Source organism: Pongo abelii, chromosome 13 (assembly GCF_028885655.2).
Source record: "Pongo abelii isolate AG06213 chromosome 13, NHGRI_mPonAbe1-v2.0_pri, whole genome shotgun sequence".
Classification (NCBI taxonomy): domain Eukaryota; kingdom Metazoa; phylum Chordata; class Mammalia; order Primates; family Hominidae; genus Pongo; species Pongo abelii.
Window position 1 is genome coordinate 78,574,305 of NC_071998.2, and position 20,121 is coordinate 78,594,425.

At 49.8% G+C, this 20,121-nt stretch overlaps 1 protein-coding gene across 3 annotated transcripts in view; it reads left to right on the forward strand.

Moving 5' to 3' along the window:
• The window catches only part of BICD2 (BICD cargo adaptor 2), a 61,423-nt gene that overhangs the window by 992 nt on the left and 40,310 nt on the right, over positions 1–20,121 (forward strand). The gene's annotated exons all lie outside the window — the stretch shown is intronic.

A 20,121-nucleotide genomic window follows, 5' to 3' on the forward strand; every position in this document is an offset into this window, starting at 1 on the left:
CAGTACCCTTGCCCCAGGCGCATAGCTGTGTCCTCATTGCCGGGATTGCGCTCCCACCAGCTAGCATGACTTCCTTGGCCCACTTCCTGTCCAGTCCCCCCTCCCGGGCCCTTCCCCTCGCTGTGGCTGGCTGTGTTCCTCTTGGACGGAGACCTCAGTGGTCTGTGTCATTCCCACTGAGGGGAGAGGAGGTTCGACCACCAGGCTGGTCGAGGGTCTCCAGGCGGCAGAGCAGCGGGAGTCTTGGACAGTCCTTCCCCAGCTTCTCTTCTTACCTTCCCTGACTCCATAGCGTTGTTTGCAGGAATTGCTTTCTGGGAGAATACACCAGGGTTTGGATCCAGGCTGTGCCCCTTGCTAGTGATGTGGCTTTGGGTACAGGCCCTCCGTGAGTCTTAGCTTCCCCCTCTGCAAAATGGGAGTGCAGTACTGCGTGCCCAGAAAGGATTGTTGTGAGGGACGTGTATTTGGAAAGGACTGGTGTGGGGTCAGGAGTATAGCCTGGTGGTGTGCTCCCTTCCCCCACTTGAGTGTGTCCTGGTGAGCCCTTGGCTCTTGGTTTCCAGGCTTATCACCTGGCACCTCTGCTCCCAGTCAGCCCAGACAGGTGCCTAAACCATTTGCAGCCTTCCTTGCCTCCCCCGTGTCTGAGGAGACCCGTCTGTGGAGAGCAGAGAATGAATCCAAGCAGATGCTTGGATGTCTGGGCAGAGCAGGTGCTCAGTTAGTACCAGTCAATGGCTGACCGTGGGCCAGCAGGAGCTGGGTCCTCCCCCATCACCCTCAGGACTCGATTCTGTTGTCTGTCAACAGGTATTGGCACCTTCTGCAATGCATACTCCAGTGGCGCTGGAGCTACAAGAGGGGTGAGATGCAGCTGCTCTTGCAAGAGTCCCCATCTTAGGGTGGGGCGTGTGATAGGGAGGCCGGGGGCTCTGAGAATATGGAGTGGGAGTGGACTCAGCCAGTCTCTGGACTCCTATAGCGGGGCTCACCCTCTCCAGCAGGCAGCACTATCTGTTAGGGCGCTTTTCCCTCTGCACACAGAGAAGCAGCCCTATTCCTCCTACCAAGTGCATCGTGAGCCGCTCCTGGGCAGCCTCTACAGTCCCTGTCTCTGTCCACAGCTTGGGTTTGGCAGTGTCCTCTGTGAGAAGGAATTGTCGCTGACCTAACTTGTCCCCACTTTGGTGCCCTTCATTTGTCAGGTCTTTGCTATTCTGACACAAACGTTTTGGCACAGTGAAGAATCTTGACATTTCCGTGGCATGTATCTGGAGGGTGAGTCCCTAGCAGAATCAGGAAGAGGGTATATCTGTTTCTGTGGGGACTCTTTAGGCGTCTGCTTGCTTGTTTTTTGTCACCACCTGGCTTCCATGTACTGGCCATGGCCTTGGACAAATTACTGCTCTGTCCAGAATCTAGTTCTCCTTTGTAAGGTGAGATAAGAATGTTTTTGCTCAGTCTCTAGCAGAGTCTAGAGGAATGTGCATCAGCGTTTCAGTTTCAGTAGATGTTGCCAGAAAGTTTGTACCAGTTCACCCCCCCTCAACAGCATGCCTGTTCCTCACACCCATGCCAACACAGGCTCTTGCTAACCTATTTAATTATGGCCAGTATTATAGTTGAAAATATTAACTCTTTATTAAAAAAAAAACACAATATTTAAGGAGACGATAATTGTGGGTTTTTTTTCTCCTGTAGAGCGGTATACCGCCTTAATTCTTTAAAAAACTTTATTTCTTGAACTAAATGCATTTAGTTACTAATAAATTGTGCTCCAAATGGAGTTGCTTGTACTCCTGCCCTGCATTTGTAGATAATAGGATCGTTGAGGGAAGGACGCTGGCCTGCTGGTCCCAGTGTGTGGGTTTCTGATCAGAGCTGAGGAGGGTCTTGTGGTGATGAATGGGAGACAGTGCCAGTCCTGTTGCCTTTCTCATGGGATGGGGGAAGTGTCTGTGTCCTGCTGACATCATAGCACTGTGCTGGCTGAGACCACAAGTGAGGTGGGTGCCCCCTGGTTGATTTTGCCTAATCATTCTGCTAGTGATTTCTTGAGCCTGACTCAGTTAGGACCATATCTGTCCCAGTTCCCACTGTGGCCTTTCCCTTCCTCTCCCTGGAATGGTGGGGAAGAGAATTAGATGGGCTTTGGTCAGCAACCTGGTGTTCCTGGTCCTGCGTGGCCGTGAGACACTTTGCTCTGTGTTCTCAGCTGCAGCTTTAAGAGGACAGGTGTGCTGAGGTGGCAGCTCCTGCCTTCAGGGCACAGGCAGGGACTGTAGCTAGGTGGGCTGAGGCTAGGTGCCCATGTGGTCCTCATGGTCAGGGGAGGGTAATGGGGGAGGTCTGAGAAAAGTCTTGACTCCACCTGAGCTCTGGCTCAGAGAGGAGGTCTGGACACCCTCACTGCTTTGGTGTGCCACCTTGGTGCCATAGTGCCAAGCTCTGGAGCATCATTGTCCTTGTCTGAGAGGTGCACGTGGGTGGAATTGGGTGTTGGACTGGGCACAGCACCCAACATGCAGCAAGTGCTTCGTAGGTCTTCTGTGGACTGAATCTCATGCCTCACTCAGGTCTCTGTCTCCTTGCTGCCGCACCTGCAGCTTCTCCCCGTTGTTGTCCTTGTCCCTGTTCAGTCTCAAGTAGCTTCCATTGCCACCTCCCAAGGGCTGCCCTAAGCATTGTCTCAGGCCCCTACAGCCTGGCTTGGGACTGCCCTACCTCTCCTGTGCCCACATTCACCCTTCATCTTAGAAGTCCCACCTGCCCTTCAAGCTCGGGTGCCTCTAAAATTCCCCTGCCTGCTGCCTTCTGGACTTGCCGAGCCCTGTTCCCAGCACCTGGGCAGCTGCAGGAAGTGGGGGCAATAGGGGGATTGGCAGAGGACCCTCCAGGAGGTTCCTCTGCAGAGTTACTGGGGGCGAAGCCCAGCCTCTTTGATTGTTTGCTTCCAGAGCAGGAAAAGTCCTGGTCTTGGTTAAAGCAAGTGTGGGATTCTCCCATTCGTCTGATAACCCCTGAGAACATTATTCTGTCCATTTCTGAACAGAAGGCTGTTGGGAGCAAGGAGGCTCTGGGAGACCCAAGGGCCTTTCAGGGGGCTGGGTGGTGGAAGTAGTCTGCTTTTGGTATGAAGAAGCCTGGCTTGGGTGGGAGCTGGGGCCCTGTGAATACCTGAAGCACAGATGGGTCTGACAGTTGGGGAAAGGCAGCTATAGGCATCCAAAGATGACGGCCATGTGGCCACACTGTTGTCACTAATTGTTGGGCAACTCTTTCCCCGCCGGGCCTCTCTTTCCCCACTTTTAGAATATGGGGCAGGGTGTCATGAAGGAATCATTAGGAACCCTTACACTTTTAAAAATGTCTGAAACTCCCACATCGAGCCCTGGTGCTGTTTCTTCCTGTAGGGCCTGGCAACTGGGCACTTGTATATCTCAATCATCCTGGGACCTGGCCAGGGAATCTGCCCAGCCCTAGGCATGCAGATAGTGTGCTCCAGGCCAGCCCTGCCAGCATGTGGAGGCGTGGACCTGGCCACCCTCCACGGGATTCAAGGCAGGCACAGCTGTGATGGAGCAGCTCGTCTTTGGGGACACCAAGCGAGCATGCTTTGTGGCTTAGCAGGTGGATCCGGAAGAAGGCCAGGCCCAGTGCTGGGAGCCCCTGGGCCCCTGGGGGTGCCTGGCACCACCTGAGCAGGACCAACTATATATGATGTCTGTCCCTGTGAACTCCATACTGACTCCACAGGGGGAGTCTGGGCCCTACCTGGTCTCCCAGGAGTTTGCGGCCCTGGATGAGCCTGTCTGGGCCGTGATAGGTTAATGATGATGCCTGTTACCTTGGCCCAGTGCCTGTTACCTTGGCCCAGTGCTCCGTGAGCCCCCAAGGTCGCGGAGGGGTGTCCCTGTGCCCTTGTGTCTGAGCATCCGGACCAGGTCCCTATAGGATTCCTGCTAGGTCTCCCCTGTCACTTAGGGACCACAGTCCCTTCCTTTGAGGGAGGAGATCAGTTTCTTCTTTGTCAGTTTTGAGCATCCTCCAGTCAGTCAGACCTGCTTCCCACATAGGTGGACCAGATGAAACTGTTACACACATCGGGGGTAAGAAAGATTTGGTTTCGTCTCAGACAGTACACCAGATGTTTGAGGTGGTGGTCGGCTGGTGGCCAGGGCTGGCCAGAACTATGCAGGCTTTGACAGGTAAAGCATTGGCCTTAGACCCTGTGTTGTCCAGTGTTCAGAGTGTGGCCTCTGAAGCCGAACTCTGGAGCAGGAGAGGGCCCAATGTGGCTGCCTAGCTCCCTCCTTGGTCTGAAACCCTACCGTCCCAAGCTGGGCTCTGCTCTGCTGTGGGAGGTGGATGGAGAGATGGGGACTGAGTGGCAGGCAGGCTTCCCTTGCCACCCTCAGAGCATTGCAGGCCAGGGTTAGGGTTAGGAGGAGGCAACTGGGGGCCCAGCTTCTTTTTTAGAAGCTACTGTGTTTTAAAAAATCATGCATTAACTTTAAGAACAGCAGAAAGTGGAGGGAACAGTGTCAGTAGGACCTGTGTAGATGGCGCACGACAAATGTGGAGAGCACTGGGTGTTTCTCTCTGGCAGCTCTTCTTCCCTTGTGAGTGTGTGATGTGTACAAGACACCATCAAACAAGGGAAAGGCTTTGTACATCTGTAATAGTTGTTTTTTATTAAAGTTAGTTTGTTGCTACTCTGAGATACAGAAAAGCAGGTTTAATTCAAGTAGATAAAGACAGGAAGGTTTCTGTGGATCCAGAGGTTCTGTGGCACTTCTAACTTATACTGTTGTGTTATTATATGAAATAATTGTCATGGTTTGCTTTTTATAGTTGGCTTTTTACTTTTTAATTTATTATTATTATTATTTATTTATTTTGGTAGAGTCAGGGTCTCACTATGTTGCCCAGGCTGGTCTTGAACTCCTGGGCTTGAGCGATCCTCCCACCTTGGCCTCCCAAAGTGTTGGGATTAGAGATGTGAGCTACCACGCCTCATCTATAGTTTGCTTTTTTTTTTTTTTTTTTTTTTTTTTTGAGACGGAGTTTCGCTCTTGTTGCCCGGGCTGGAGTGCAATGGCGCAATCTTGGCTCACCACAACCTCCGCCTCCCAGATTCCAGCGATTCTCCTGCCTCAGCCTCCCTAGTAGCTGGGATTACAGGCATGTGCCACCATGCCTGGCTAATTTTTTTTGTATTTTTAGTAGAGACGGGGTTTCTCCATGTTGGTCAGGCTGGTCTCAAACTCCCGACCTCAGGTGATCCGCCTGCCTTGGCCTCCCAAAGTGCTGGGATTACAGGCATGAGCCACCACGCCCGGCCTTTTTTTTTTTTTTTTTTTAGACGGAGTCTTGTTCTGTTGCCCAGGCTAGAGTACAGTAGCTCGATCTTGGCTCACTGTAACCTCTGCTTCCTGAGTTCAAGTGATTCTCATGCCTCAGCCTCCTGAGTAGCTGGGATTACAGGTGCGCGCCACCACACCTGGCTAATTTTTGTATTTTTAGTAGAGACGGGGTTTCTCCATGTTAGCCAGGCTGGTCTCGAGCTCCTGACCTTGGGTGATCTGCCTGCCTCAGCCTCCCAAAGTGCTGGGGTTACAGGCGTGAGCTACCGCGCCTGGCCGCTTTGCTCATTATTTATTTATTTATTTATTCATATTATTATTATTGTTATTATTTGAGACAGAGTCTAGCTCTGTTGCCCAGCATGGAGTGCAGTGGCACGATCTTGACTCACTGCAAACTCTGCCTCCCAGGTTCAAGCAATTCTTCTGCCTCAGCCTCCCGAGTAGCTGGGATTACAGGAGCCCACCACCACGCCCGGCTAATTTTTGTATTTTTAGTAGAGATGAGGTTTCACCATGTTGGTCAGGCTGGTCTCAAACTGTTGACCTCAGATGATCCACTCGTCTCGGCCTCCCAAAGTGCTGGGATTACAGGCATGAGCCACCGCGCCCGGCCTTTATTCATTTTTTAAAGCCATCTTCTTTGTTGGACATTTCGACATAACCAAAGGTGGAGAGAGTAATAGGATGAGTCCATGTATGCTGCTGCCCTGCACCTGCAGTTTGCAGCTGTGGCCAGTCTTGTTTCTTTACTGCAGTTCATCCGGTGTAGCTGTGTCTGTAAGTATATCAGTTGTTTTGCTAAGAAAATAGAATCTTTTCTTTTTTTTTTTGAGACGGAGTTAGACGGAGTCTCACTCTGTCACCCAGGCTGGAGTACAATGGCGCGATCTCGGCTTACTGCAAGCTCCGCCTCCTGGGTTCACGCCATTCTCCTGCCTCAGCCCCCCGAGTAACTGGGACTATAGGCGCCTGCCACCATGACCAGCTAATAGAAAATAGAATCTTTTCTTACAAAACTTAACCATTGTTGAATTTTCACACCTAAGAAACTAACAAAAATTCTTTAGTGTCATCTGTTGTCCAGTCAGTGTTTGGATTTCCCCAGTTTGGCTCATAAATTTCATTTTACAGTTACTTTGTTTGCTTCAGAAGCCAAGCAGGATCTGCAGGTTGCATTTGGTTGAAGGCCTTGTCAATTTTTTTTTTTTTTTTTTTTTTTGGAGACAGTCTCGCTCTGTCACCCAGGCTGGAGTGCGGTGGTATGATCTTGGCTCACTGCAATCTCTGCCTCCTGTGTTCAAGCAACTCTCCTACCTCAGCCTCCCAAGTAGCTGGGACTATAGGTGCACGCCACCACACCCGGCTAATTTTTTGTATTTTAGTAGAGGCAGGGTTTCACCATGTTGCCCAGGCTGGTCTCGAACCCCTGAGTTCAGACAATCAGTCTGCCTCGGCCCAGCAAGGTGCTAGGATTACAGACCTTGTCATTTTAAAGACAGCGCCATGTGTGGCCTGTCCTGTCCCCTTTCATACTGTGCTGGCATTAGCCCTGGCTACTCTATTTTCGTGCCGTGGAGGGTGCTGGTAGGCGGAGATTCCCACTTTATCTACCCCTGCCAGACACCTCAGACACCTTACTCTTGTCTTTCTCTTTTATTTCCTTTTTTTTTTGAGACGGAGTCTCACTCTATTGCCCAGATTGGAGTGCAGTGGCGCGATTTGTGCTCACTGCAACCTCTGCCTCCCGGGTTCAAGCGATTCTCCTGCCTGAGCCTCCTGAGTAGCTGGGATTACAGGCGTGCACCACCATGTCTGGCTAACTTTTGTATTTTTAGTAGAGACAGGGTTTCATCCTGTTGGTCAGGCAGGTCTTGAACTCCTGACCTCATGATCTGCCTGCCTCAGCCTCCCAAAGTGCTGGGATTACAGGCGTGAGCCACCGTGCCTGGCCTTTCTTTTCTTTTTTAAAATATTAGCCAGGGGCCGGGCACGGTGGCTCACGCCTGTAATCCCAGCAGTTTGGGAGGCTGAGGCAGGCGGATCACGAGGTCAGGGGATCGAGACCATCCTGGCTAACGCGGTGAAGCCCCGTCTCTACTAAAAATACAAAAAATTAGCCGAGTGTGGTGGCGGGCGCCTGTAGTCCCAGCTACTTGGGAGGCTGAGGCAGGAGAATGGCATGAACCCGGGAGGTGGAGCTTGCAGTGAGCCGAGATCGTGCCACTGCAATCCAGCCTGAGCAACAGAGCAAGACTCCGTCTCAAAAAAAAAAAAAAAAAAAAAAAATAGGAGCCAGGGTGCCTCCTTCAGCTGATGCGTCATGGCTTGGCTCTTGCATTGCTGCATTGTCATCACCTATTCTGGTTCATCTCTTGCCCCAGCCTTTACTGTGGAGCTCTGCCCACCTGAGGTGATGTTGTCATCTAGTGGGTGTAGATGCCAAGCACTTCTAAACCAGAAGGGAGGAACTAGTATTGTCACTGTCCTACCATTGGGGGCACTGAGGTCATAGTGAGGACCACTCATACTCCTACTAGCATGGCAGTGGACTCAGCCATTCTTGGCTTGACTTCTGTGACCTGGAGCTCCCCTCTCTGGGCCTCAGTTTCCTTGTTTTAGGCCAGTGCATTCCTGACGCCCTTGGAGGTGGATCAGTTTCTCCCTCTAGTGACAGCATCATGGTGGGCTCAGGCCCAGGACGCAGCTGCTTTGCAGGCATGTGTTGCCTGCTGCCTGGGCTCCCCATCCGCTTTGCTCTGCCCTTCCTCGTCTCACCCATGTTCCCTCAGTACCACCCTCACAACATGCAGGGGTGTAGGGCTGGTTGATGACAAGTGTGTCCATGAGCCTAGGGGATTCCTTGGGTGTCCTAAAATGTGACCTAAGATAATTATCAGGGAACATGCCCCGATATTCACGTAAGTTCTTTTCTATTTTCCTGAAGTGTCGGCCAGCTTGAGAAATAAAGGGACAGAGTACAAAAGAGAGAAATTTTAAAGCTGGGCGTCCGGGGGAGACGTCACATGTTGGTAGGTTCCATGATGCCCCACAAGCTGCAAAAGCCAGTAAGTTTTTATTAGGGAGTTTCAAAAGGGGAGGGAGTGTGCGAGTAGGTGTGGGTCACAGACATCAAGTACTTTACAAGGTAATAGAATATCACAAGGCAAGTGGAGGCAGGGCAAGATCACAGGACCGAGGTGAAATTAAAATTGCTAATGAAGTTTCGGGCACCATTGTCATTGATAACATCTTATCAGGAGACAGGGTTTTGAGATCAACTGGTCTGACCAAAATTTATTAGGCGGGAATTTCCTCTTCCTAATAAGCCTGGGAGCGCTATGGGAGACTGGAGTCTATCTCACCTCTGCAATCTCGACCATAAGAGACAGGTACGCCCCAGGGGGGCTGGTTCAGAGACCTACCCCTAGGTGCGCATTCTCTTTCTCAGGGACGTTCCATGCTGAGAAAAAGAATTCAGCGATATTTCTCCCATTTGCTTTTGAAAGAAGAGAAATATGGCTCTGTTCTGCCCGGCTCACCGGCAGTCAGAGTTTAAGGTTATCTCTCTTGTTCCCTGAACAATTGCTGTTATCCTGTTCTTTTTTTCAAGGTGCCCACATTTCATATTGCTCAAACACACATGCTGTACAATTTGTGCAGTTAATGCAATTATTACAGGGTCCTGAGGCGACGTACACCCTTCTCAGCTGACAGGATTAAGAGATTAAAGTAAAGACAGGCATAGGAAATCACAAGGGTATTGATTGGGGAAGTGATAAGTGTCCATGAAATCTTTACAATTTATGTTTAGAGATTGCAGTAAAGATAGGCATAAGAAATTACAAAAGTATTAATTTGGGGAACTAATATATGTCCATGAAATCTTCACAATCCACGTTCTTCTGCCATGGCTTCAGCCGGTCCCTCCATTTGGGGTCCCTGACTTCCCATAACAGATAATGGCATCTCATTATGGTTTAAGTTGCACTTCCCTGTTCACTGATTGGATCGGGCCAATTTTATTACTTCTGTGAAGCACAGTTCTGTTATAACACGTCTTTTGAAAATGCAAATTTGTTCCAGACTGATTGATATATGAGGGAACAGTTTGAACACGATGAGAATTTTGTATTTGCCTACGTACAGTTTTCTCCTCAAAAAACACTAGTGTACACAGAGCCCTACACCCGGCCTACCTGAGCCATGTGAGGATACACAGGATACACGCACCTACAGCTTCCCATTCCATTTCAGAACACCCACCTTCTACCGCCTCAGGTAGCTCATGAGTTGCCAGCTGTGACACCACACCCACTAGCAAACCTCAGGGCTTCTTAAGATAAAGTGTCATGTGTATCGTAGCACTTATGTGTCTTTTTTTTTTTTTTTTTTTTTTGTGATGTAGTCTCACTCTCTCACCCAGGCTGGAGTGCAGTGGCTTGATCTCGGCTTACTGCAAGCTCCGCCTCCCGGGTTCACACCATTCTCCTGCCTCAACCTCCCGAGTAGCTGGGACTACAGGCACCCACCACCACGCCTGGCTAATTTTTTTGTGTTTTTAGTAGTGATGGGGTTTCACGGTGTTAGCCAGGATGGTCTCGATCTCCTGACCTCGTGATCCGCCTGTCTCAGCCTCCCAAAGTTCTGGGATTACAGACTTATGTGTCTTTAAGCCATTGAACATGTATAAAACTGTGCTACCAGCCGGGCGCCGTGGCTCACGCCTGTAATCCCAGCACTTTGGGAGGACGAGGCAGGCGGATCATGAGGTCAGGAGATCGAGACCATCCTGGCTAACACAGTGAAACCCCATCTCTACTAAAAATACAAAAAAATTAGCCGGGCGTGGTGGCGGGTGCCTGTAGTCCCAGCTACTCAGGAGGCTGAGGCAGGAGAATGATGTGAACTCGGAAGGCGGAGCTTGTGGTGAGCTGAGATTGCGCCACTGCACTCCAGCCTGGGCGGCAGAGCAAGACTCCGTCTCAAAAATAAAATAAAATAAAAACCTGTGCTGCCTTTTTATCTTTAATTTTAAAAAATGAATTACTTTAGAAAATTTTTAGATTTATAGAAAAATTTGAAAACTAGTACAGAGTTGCTGTATACCCCACACCCAGCTGCCTCATTATTATAACATTGTACGTTAGTGTGGTATATTTGTTACAATGGATGAACCAATATCACGGCATTATTATGAATACTTTATTCAGATTGCCTTAGTTTTTACCTGATGTCCTTTTTCTGTCCCAAGTATTGTCTAGGATATCACATTACATTTAGTTGTTGTGTCTCCTTAGGCTCCATTTGACTGTGACAGTTTCTCAGACCTTCCCTGTTTTTGATGACCTTGACAGTTTTCAAGAAGATTGGTCAGGTGTTTAGTAGAATGTTTTTCACTTGGAATTTGTCTGATGTTTTTTCTCGTGGTTAGATTGGGATTATGGGTTTAGGGGAGGAAGATCACAGAAGTAAATGCCCTTCTCATCACATATCAAGAGTGTATATTGTCAGCATGACCTGTCATTGCTGCTGTTGACCTTGATCACCTGACCGCCACTCTAAAGTTATTTTTTCTCTCCCTGTCCATACTGTATTTTTGGAAAGGAAATTTCTGTGCATAGCCCATACTTGAGTAGGGAGTTTGCTCCACCTCTTTGAGGGCAGGGCGGTATCTACATAAATTATTTGCAATTTTTCTGCATGGCAGACTTTTCCCTCCCTCCCAATCTTGTTTATTATATCATGTAGACTCATGAAAGTTCATTTTATTTATTTTATTTGGGACAGGGTCTCACTCTGTCGCCCAGGCTGGAGTGTAGTGGTGTGATCGTGACTCACTGCAACTTTGACCTCCTGGGCTCAAGTGATCTTTCCACCTCAGTCTCCCCGATAGCCAAGGCTATAGGCATGTGCCACCACCCCCAGCTAATTTTTTGATTTTTTTAGTAGGTACATGGTCTCACTATGTTGCCCAGGCTCGTCTTTAATTCCTTGGCTCACGTACTTCTCCTATCTTGGCCTTACAAAGTGCTGGGATTGCAGGCATGAGCCCCTGTGTCCAGCCCATAAAAGTTTATTTTATACTTTGGGTTATAATCCAACATTACCTCATTTTGTTGCTCAAATTGGTCTAGCTTTGGCTCTTGAGAGCTCTTTCAGATGGCTCTTATACCCCCTTTAACATACCACATCGTGGTGCCTCTTTTTTTTTTTTTAAAGTGCTTCCTTCCTTTCTGGCACTACAAGATGTTGCAGGCTTATCTGTGTCCTCCCTCAGTCCTAGAATCAGCTATTTACCCCAAGAAGCCCTGGTTTCTTTAGTTGAGAAAGATGTTAGAAACCAAGATCTGGTTGCTATGTGTGCTCATTGCTGTTAGGGTGTCTTTAATTTAAGGCCTGTCAGCTACAGAACAAGGAGATTGTTTTGAACATGCAGTTAGTGGCCGGGCACAGTGGCTCATGCCTGTAATCCCAGCACTTTGGGAGGCCGAGGCAGGTGGATCACCTGAGGTCAGGAGTTCGAGACCAGCCTGGTCAACATGGGGCGCGGTGGCTCATGCCTATAATCCCAGCACTTTGAGAGGCCGAGGCGGGTGTATCACCTGAGGTCAGGAGTTCGAGACCAGCCTGGCCAACATGGGGAAACTTTGTCTCTACTAAAAATACAAAAATTAGCTGTTCGTGGTGGTGGGCGCCTGTAATCCCAGCTACCCAGGAGGCTGAGGCAGGAGAATCACTTGAACCCAGGAGGCAGAGGTTGCAGTGAGCCAAGATCACATCATTACACTCCAGCCTGGGCGACAGGAGCAAAACTCCATCTCAAAAAAGAAAAAAAAGAAAAAAAATGCAGTTAGTGTATACTAACCCATGTATATACACATGTCAATAAATATACCTGTATGTATATTTAGTTAACCATGAGTTCATACTGATGTAAGAACTCTAATCCATTACCACATAGATCGTTCTTACCACCTTCCCTTGCTTATCTGTAACCTCCCACTCCAACAGTGAGACACCTGGCTCCCACCATCCACCATCCAGTAACTTAATTGTTTCATTCCAGTTCACATGTACAGCAGTAACAGAATTGTTAACCTGGGTCCCCATGGGAAACAATTTTATCAACTAGAGTTACAGTGCTTTTGTGTAATTCTTTTGCTTTTAGTCTTATAGACTCTACTTATTTCCAAAGTTACTTAAGTTAGGGCTGGGCTCAGTGGCTCACACCTGTAATCCCAGCACTTTGGGAGGCCAAGGAGGATGGATCACCTGAGGTCAGGAGCCAGCCTGGCCAACATGGTGAAAACCCGTCTCTACTAAAAATGCAAAAATTAGCCGGGCGTGGTCCCGGGTGTCTGCAGTCCCAGCTACTTGGAAGGCTGAGGCAGGAGAATCACTTGAACCCAGGAAGCCGAGGTTGCAGTGAGCCGAGATTGTACCACTGCATTCCAACCTGGGGGACAGTGAGACTCTGTCTCAAAAAAACAAAAACAAAAACAAAAAAAACCAACCACCCTGGCCAACATGGTGAAACCCCATCTCTACTAAAAATACAAAAATTAGCCAGGCTTGGTGGTGTGTGCCTGTAGTCCCACCTACTTGGGAGGCTGAGGCAGGAGAATTGCTTGAACCCAAGAGGCAGAGGTTGCAGTGAGCTGAGATCTCGCCACTGCACTCCAGCCTGGGCAACAAGAGCCAGACTCTGTCTCAAAAAAACAAATAATAAAAAATGTTACTTAAGTTAGTACTTTATTCCCCCATCCCCTTCAGTGAGGTTGTTTGATACATATGTAATACAATTAGACTGTTTTGTCACATTCTACATTCCAGCCCAGGACCCCTTGATCTCCCAAATGATTTTTTAAAACAATTCACATACTAATATTAAGGTTCACTTTTTGTTTTTATAAATGCAGTGGCATTTATCTACCATTACAGGATCATACAGAATAGTTTCACTGCCTTAAAAAAAAAACCCTATGCTTCACCTGTTTAAATCCACTCCTCGTCAACCTCTGGCAACCACTGATCTTTCTACCATCATTACAGTTTTGCCTTTTCCAGAATGTCACATAATTGGAATCATACAGTATGTAGCCCTTTTCAGACTGGCTTCTTTCACTTAGCAATATGCACTTAAGATTTATCCATGTTTTTTCATGGCTTGATTGCTCTTTTTTTTTCTTAAATCACAATAATATTATATGGGTGAACCACAATTTATCTGTTCACCTATTGAAAGACATCTTAGTTGCTTCTACTTTTTGGCAAATATGAATAAAGCTGCTTTAAACATTCACGTACAAGTTCTAGTGCAGACCTAAGTTTTCAAACCGTTTGGGTAAACACCTGAAGAGTCTGATCGCTGGATTGTATGATAAGACTGTATTTAGCTTTGTGAGAAACTGCCAGACTCTTCCAAATGCGAATACCATTTTGTATTTCCACCAGCATTGAACAAGAGTTCCCTCTTCTCAGGCTCCACCCTCATAGTTCGTCCTGTGGTGGGAAGAACTCTGGGGATTGCGAGGAGATGGCGTAAGATTCTCCTGCCACTTGCTGACTGTGAACCTTAACGGTGTCTCTTTCTAAAACAGTGCTAATAAGATGAAGAAGTGTGATGAGGGTTAGAGATGAAGTAAGAGAAAACCCGGGCTGCAGCCATGCTCTCCTGTGGCTTTCAGCGCAGCCTGGCCCAGGCTGCTGTGCCCACTGTGCCATCCTCCCCTCATTTGGAACAGATGCAGTCTGGACAGCTGCCTGGCAGGGCCCCCAAGCTGTCCCCTCTTGCCCTGACTACAAGCTGTTGAATGGAGATTTGTGTCAGGGCAGCCAGCTGCCATGGAAGATGAGGGCTGGTCCCCAGGCCCCAGGACTGGCTTCTGTGTCCTTGGGCGGGGTAGCTAGGGTCTGTGGGGACCTTTGCCAGCCCTGGGTGCAGCTGGCCAGAAGCCTGTCTGCTGACACTGGGGCAATTAGGGTGTAATCTTCTCTAAATGGCACCCAATTCTGGCTAAATCCCTCCTGCCCGGGGATGAATTCCCAGTTTTCTAAAAGCAGCTTAGCATTTGGACGTTGCCCAGGGCAGCTGGGGTTCGCGGTTGGCGATGGGATGGCTGCTTCCGATTGATGTGGGCCTCACAGAGGAGGGGCCATGGGTGGGCAGAGGCTAGTGACAAGCACCACAGCCCTACAGTGTTCCCTGTGTGGGTGCCTCTCAGCCCTGAGTCCTAGCGATCCCCACATCCACAAGTGTAAGTCCTCCTTGGGGAAATGCAGTTCCAAAGCCACACAGTAGGAAGGGTGGGCCAGCACCCCTCAGCCTACTGTGAGGGACAGATGGGCCTGTGGAGGGGCTTGGGCCTGGGCTGGTCCTGCAGCGTACAGCTTGATAGATACAGGCTGGCAGAGGTGGGCGGGTGCTGCCTTCTGGCCTGGACCCCAGTTCCCAGGAGGCCCCACCCTCTCTTCCTGGCCTGGACCCCAGTCCTCAAGAGGCCCCACCCTGTCTTGCAGGGACTCCTACAGCCTTCCCAGGCTCCTGCTTGAGTGCTCCTGGGCCTCCTCCCTCCTCCCTGTCTACCTGCCAGGTGAGGCTGTCTGAATTCCTCAGGGAACAACTCCACCTCCTGCCCCCTCTCCTGTTACCCCCTTGCCCCTCCCTGTACCACCTCCTCTGGGAACCACCCTGCTGCAAAGAAAAAAATGGATTTTGGAGTGAGAAGCCTTATGGTCCCACTCAGATGAATCATCTCACCTTGTTGATCCTCAGTTTGTTCACCCATGAAAGGGAGCAATAAAAGTTTTTACTTTGCAGGGCTTGTGTGAAGACACATGATTCACACCCACCTCTGTCCGCTCCTGGGGGCCCTGGACCCCACATCCTTTGTTGCCTGTATCTGCTTAGGAAGTACCTTTTGAATAAAGAGAGGAGGGAGTAGGTTTAGTGATGCTGGAGCATCCCCACCCAGCTGGGGATGGATGGGAAGAGCTGGCTGAGGGGGTGGTGAGGTAGGGTCTCCCACATAACACCCATGGGATCCCATTGGGTGGGTCATTGGGTCTGTGAGGGGCCCAGGTAGTCAGCAGGTCTATTTTTGGCTGCTTAGCTGACTTGGGTTCCAGTAGAAGCATGTGGAGCTGGCTAGTCTGCTTGTATCCCAGGGTCACTGGGGGACTTTCAAAAATTCTAAAGCTCAGGGGCCACACTCAGACCTATTAAATCAGTCTCAGGAGTGTTTACACTTCCAGAATGATCCCAGGGGAAAGATGAGTGTGGGAGCACCATCCTGTCATTGCAGTTTACACCCAGCGGTCTGAATCCTCCCTGCTCTGCACATCGTGTGTGATTCAGCCCTGGGGGGGTACAACCCCCCAAGTGGAGAACCTGGGATGCCTCTCTGTACCTCTGTGGAGTGTGCATGAGCTAAGGGAAGACCCAGGACAGGGGCAAGCCTGGGAGCCATTCCTGCTGTTGAGTCACGGGGGTGTGTCCTCTCCACTGGCTGGAGAGAGAGGGATAAAAGAGGAGATGCCCCAAAAGAACCTGCAATGCTTGCCCACCCTGTACCCCTGGAGTTCCCTGCAGTCCTAGCCTCACTCAGCCATATTCATACATATGGTATACATATTCATACATATGCAGCCATATTCATATTCTGCACTCTCAGCACCTTAGCATCTGGCTATTCCCTTGACCTGCCATGCTGTCTACCCACTTCAGGTGTGGGGCCTGTCACCTCCCAGCTGTGTCCATAGGTTCCCCCTGTCTGTCTTCCATTCATGCCACAAATGCTTCCTGAGCCTTGCCACTTGCTGGGCTTGGGCTCCTCACTCCGTTCCTGCGCTCACCAAGGAGGTGCAGATGTGTGGTGGACGTGGGCGTCCATCTGCCCACAAGGACAGGCCTGAACCCTTCCCGTGTGAGAGGCCTTGCCCCACCCACACTGTGTGTATATCTGGATGGTCGGCCCTGCCTTCTGCGTGAGCTATTTCTCAGCATCAGTGGGCTAAAGCGATGGGGGAGCTGGCTGAAGTGAGGATAATGTTGGGCTGGAGGGAATTCTGCTGTCCTGGGACAGCTGCTGGACTTTTCCATCCTGCCCGGTGGGTCTGGCCCTCCCTACTGACTCCCTGGTGACCCCCCTGTCCTGAGCCAATCCCTAGAGCTGTTGCCTACACGTGTGGCCATGAAACAGATGCAGGTCAGGACCTCACCCAGGAGCCTGGCGGCAACTTTGGAAGAAAGCATACCAGCATGCAGACCCGCTTCCCAGTGTAGCCAGGGGCCTGGGCAAAGTGCTTCTACATAGAGCTGCCCAGCCTCTCTCACTAGGCCGAAATGGCAAGGGTCAGCACCTAAGAGGGTGTCAGGCCTGTGGCTGCTGTTGTTGGTGGGGCGGATGGTGGACAGGTCCACTTACCCTCTTGGCCCCCAGCGACATACTGGCTCTGAGATTTGGCCTACTGGGGGCCCACCAGGGAAGTCATCTGAAGGTCTGTGTGGGAGCTGGATGGTCCACCAGTTTGGTGGCCTTTCCCTAGAAGCTGCTGGGAAACCTCTGCCACCCACTTCCACATTGGTGTGGTTCACTGTGAGATGGAGCTGAGCCCCGTTTCAGTCCAGGCTGCATTTTTTAGGGCGGCCTTTGACCTCAACAGTCAGACATTTCTGGAGCAGCTCTGGCTGCTGACTAGAAGATTGTTTTGTGCAGCTCTCATTTTTAAATTGAGGTATGATTTGCCTGTAAGACCACACGCAGTTGTGCAGTTGTGTGCTCTCGTGTGGCTGCCCCATGGTGAAGGTTACCCTGAAGTACTCAGACTCTTCCTGTCCACCCAGCGGCGCACTGCCTGCCTTCTACAGCGATTAGGTTTCTTCATACTTGGTGTATGGTCTTTTGGGTCTGGCTTCTCTAAGAGCCGTCACAACGGTTACTTTTTATGAGGAGTGAGTTTTCTTGCTGCTGAGCATCATCCACTGTGTCATCATACTAGAGTTACTGCCTTACACCTGTTGTTGGGTGCTAGGCATTGTGAATGTACCATACTTGGCGTGGACATGTGGCATGTGCTTCCATGTTTCTTTCTTTTTTTTTTTTTTTTGGAGACGGAGTCTCACTCTGTCGCCCAGGCTGGAGTGCAGTGGTGCGATCTTGGCTCACTGCAACCTCTGCTCCCGGGTTCAAGCAATTCTTCTTGCCTCAGCCTCCCGAGTAGTTGGGATTACAGGTGCCCGCCACCATGCCCAGCTAATTTTTGTATTGTTTAGTAGAGACAGGATTTCACCATGTTGGCCAGGCTGGTCTTGAACTCCTGACCTCAGGTGATCTGCCTGCCTCAGCCTCCCAAAGTGCTGGGATTACAGGCGTGAGCCACCGTGCCCGGCCAATGCTTCCATCTTTCTTGGGTAGTGCCTGCAGCAAGCCCCTCTCCCCACTGTATTCACATATCAACATGTCCAAGCAGGAAGGCCAGTCCTTTCACTCGCGCTTTGCCACCTCAGGTAACCTGCTTCTAGGGAGGGAGGGACCATGTGTCAGGAGGGAAATGATCTCCATAAATTGTGTGAAGTGGGGCCCAGGGACCACCATGACTGGCTTTAGCCAGATCTCAGTTGTTAGGCAGTCCCCACAGTGAGTCCAAGCTTTCTAGGTTCCAGGCCAAGACCAGGAAGGGCCGAGTCCCAGATGTTCACGCACCTGGGAATGGGAGTTTGCAGTTCTCCAGGTGATTCTGCGGAGCAGGCGCGGTTGGGGCACTGGTCAGATAATTGAGCACTGTGGGCCGGGGTCCAGGCCCAGGCCCAGGCCCAGCCACTTCTGGATCATCAGCCTCCTCTTTCTTGCTTTCTCTTCAGACCCTCTTGGGGAAACGTTTATGGAGATGTGTGTTCTCGGAGTTCAGTTTCTCACCTGTGAGAGGAGCTAATACCTCCTGTGAGAGAAGCTAATGAGCTTACATTGGTGCAAACTGTGAAGTGCAGTGATGCCTTGGGGTAATTGCCCTCCCTCCCCTGGGCACCCAGAGTCCTCTTGCTTATCTGTTAACAGCTGTGTTGTCCTCTGTCTTCCTCCCTCTGGGCCCACATCAAAGCTAGAGGGGTGCTGATGGCAGCCCAAGGCTGGGAAGACCTGGGGGTGGAGAGGGATCCTCTGGACAGAGCAGGCCCAGTGAAGATGCCTCAGGACAGGAGACCCCCCTCCCCTGTCCCCACCCTTAGTTAGGTGGATCCCCTTCTCCCCTCCCCGCACTGCCTCTACACCGTCTTGGATCTGGGTCATTACTGGGCTGAACAATAGGCAGAGGTTCCAGCTCATCTCACATCCATCTCCTAACTATACCTCCCTCCTGGCCCTGGAACCCTCCCATCTGCCATCCCAGTATGCCCTGTGACTCTGTTTCTGCTGGTGTTTGTAGCTACTGTAAGTTGTTTTCCTGAATTGCTAGCAAGGCTGTACATCTGTTTGTGGGGTGATCTGAAGCATCTGGCCCTGTGTAAATCTGAAGTCCATTTTTTGCCACCATTTCCTGACCTGACCCTGCGTTCTTTAATATCAGGTTTTTGCTGAAGTTCATTTATGAAAATTTGATCTTTCATCTTGTTTCTGATACTATCCATTTTATGAGTAACAAGCAATTTAACTCCCTGTGATATGTTTGGTTTGGGGTTTTATTAATCTTTTAAACTAGAATTACATATAGTAAAATGTATAGATTTTAAGTGCATGTGTGTATGTTGGCAAATATGTCATCCCTTGGGTACATTTGCTATTCTGCAGCTTTTCCTTTTTTTTCTTTTTTTTTTTTTTGAGACGGAGTCTCGCTCTGTCATCTAGGCTGGAGTGCAGTGACACAATCTTGGCTCACTGCTACCTCCACCTCCTGGGTTCAAGCGATTCTCCTGTCTCAGCCTCCTGAGTAGCTGGGACTACAGGTGCATGCCACCACACCTGGCTAATTTTTTATATTTTTAGTAGAGAAGGGGTTTCACCATGTTAGCCAGGCTGGTCTTCATCTCTTGACCTCATGATCCGCCCGCCTCGGCCTCCCAAAGTGCTGGGATTACAGGCTTGAGCCACCACGCCCGGCCCAATAGTTTTCATATTTCACTAGTTTTTAATAAAAATAAGCTTTTACTGGAGTGTAAGGTAAATATGGAAACTATAAAAATCATAATTGTATAGTTTGACAAATTATCAAAGTAAGTGCACCTATGTGACTACCAACAGATCAAGAAGTTGCATGTAGTCAGCTTCCCAGAGCTGCTCTCTGAGCCCTGTCAAGGTGGGATCATTCTGGCTTTTGACACCAAAGATTATATCTTGCCTGGTTTTGACTTCTTATAGATGGAGTTGCACCGTACTTTTTTGTGTGTTCACTCAGCATCGTGAGACTGATCCTCATTGCTGCTTGTATTTGTAGGTTATTGGCACTCATTGCCACATGGGATTTATTTGTGTGGATATACCACGCCTTCCTCACCCACTGTCAGGTAGACCAACCTTAGGGCTGTTTTCAGCTTGGAGCTGTTAGAACGCTCATGGGGTGGCCGATGCCTGTGTCTGTTGGATGGACTGGCTAGGGTGACATAGGGCAGGCTTTCTTCTAGAGGAGCACAGCAGTGTGTGGCGAGCTCCTGTCCTCTCCATCCTCACCACGGGCACTTGATGTGTTACTGATTTACGTACTAGCCATTCTGATCAGTGTGTCACAGTAGCTCTTTCTGGTGTAAGTTGCATTCCCC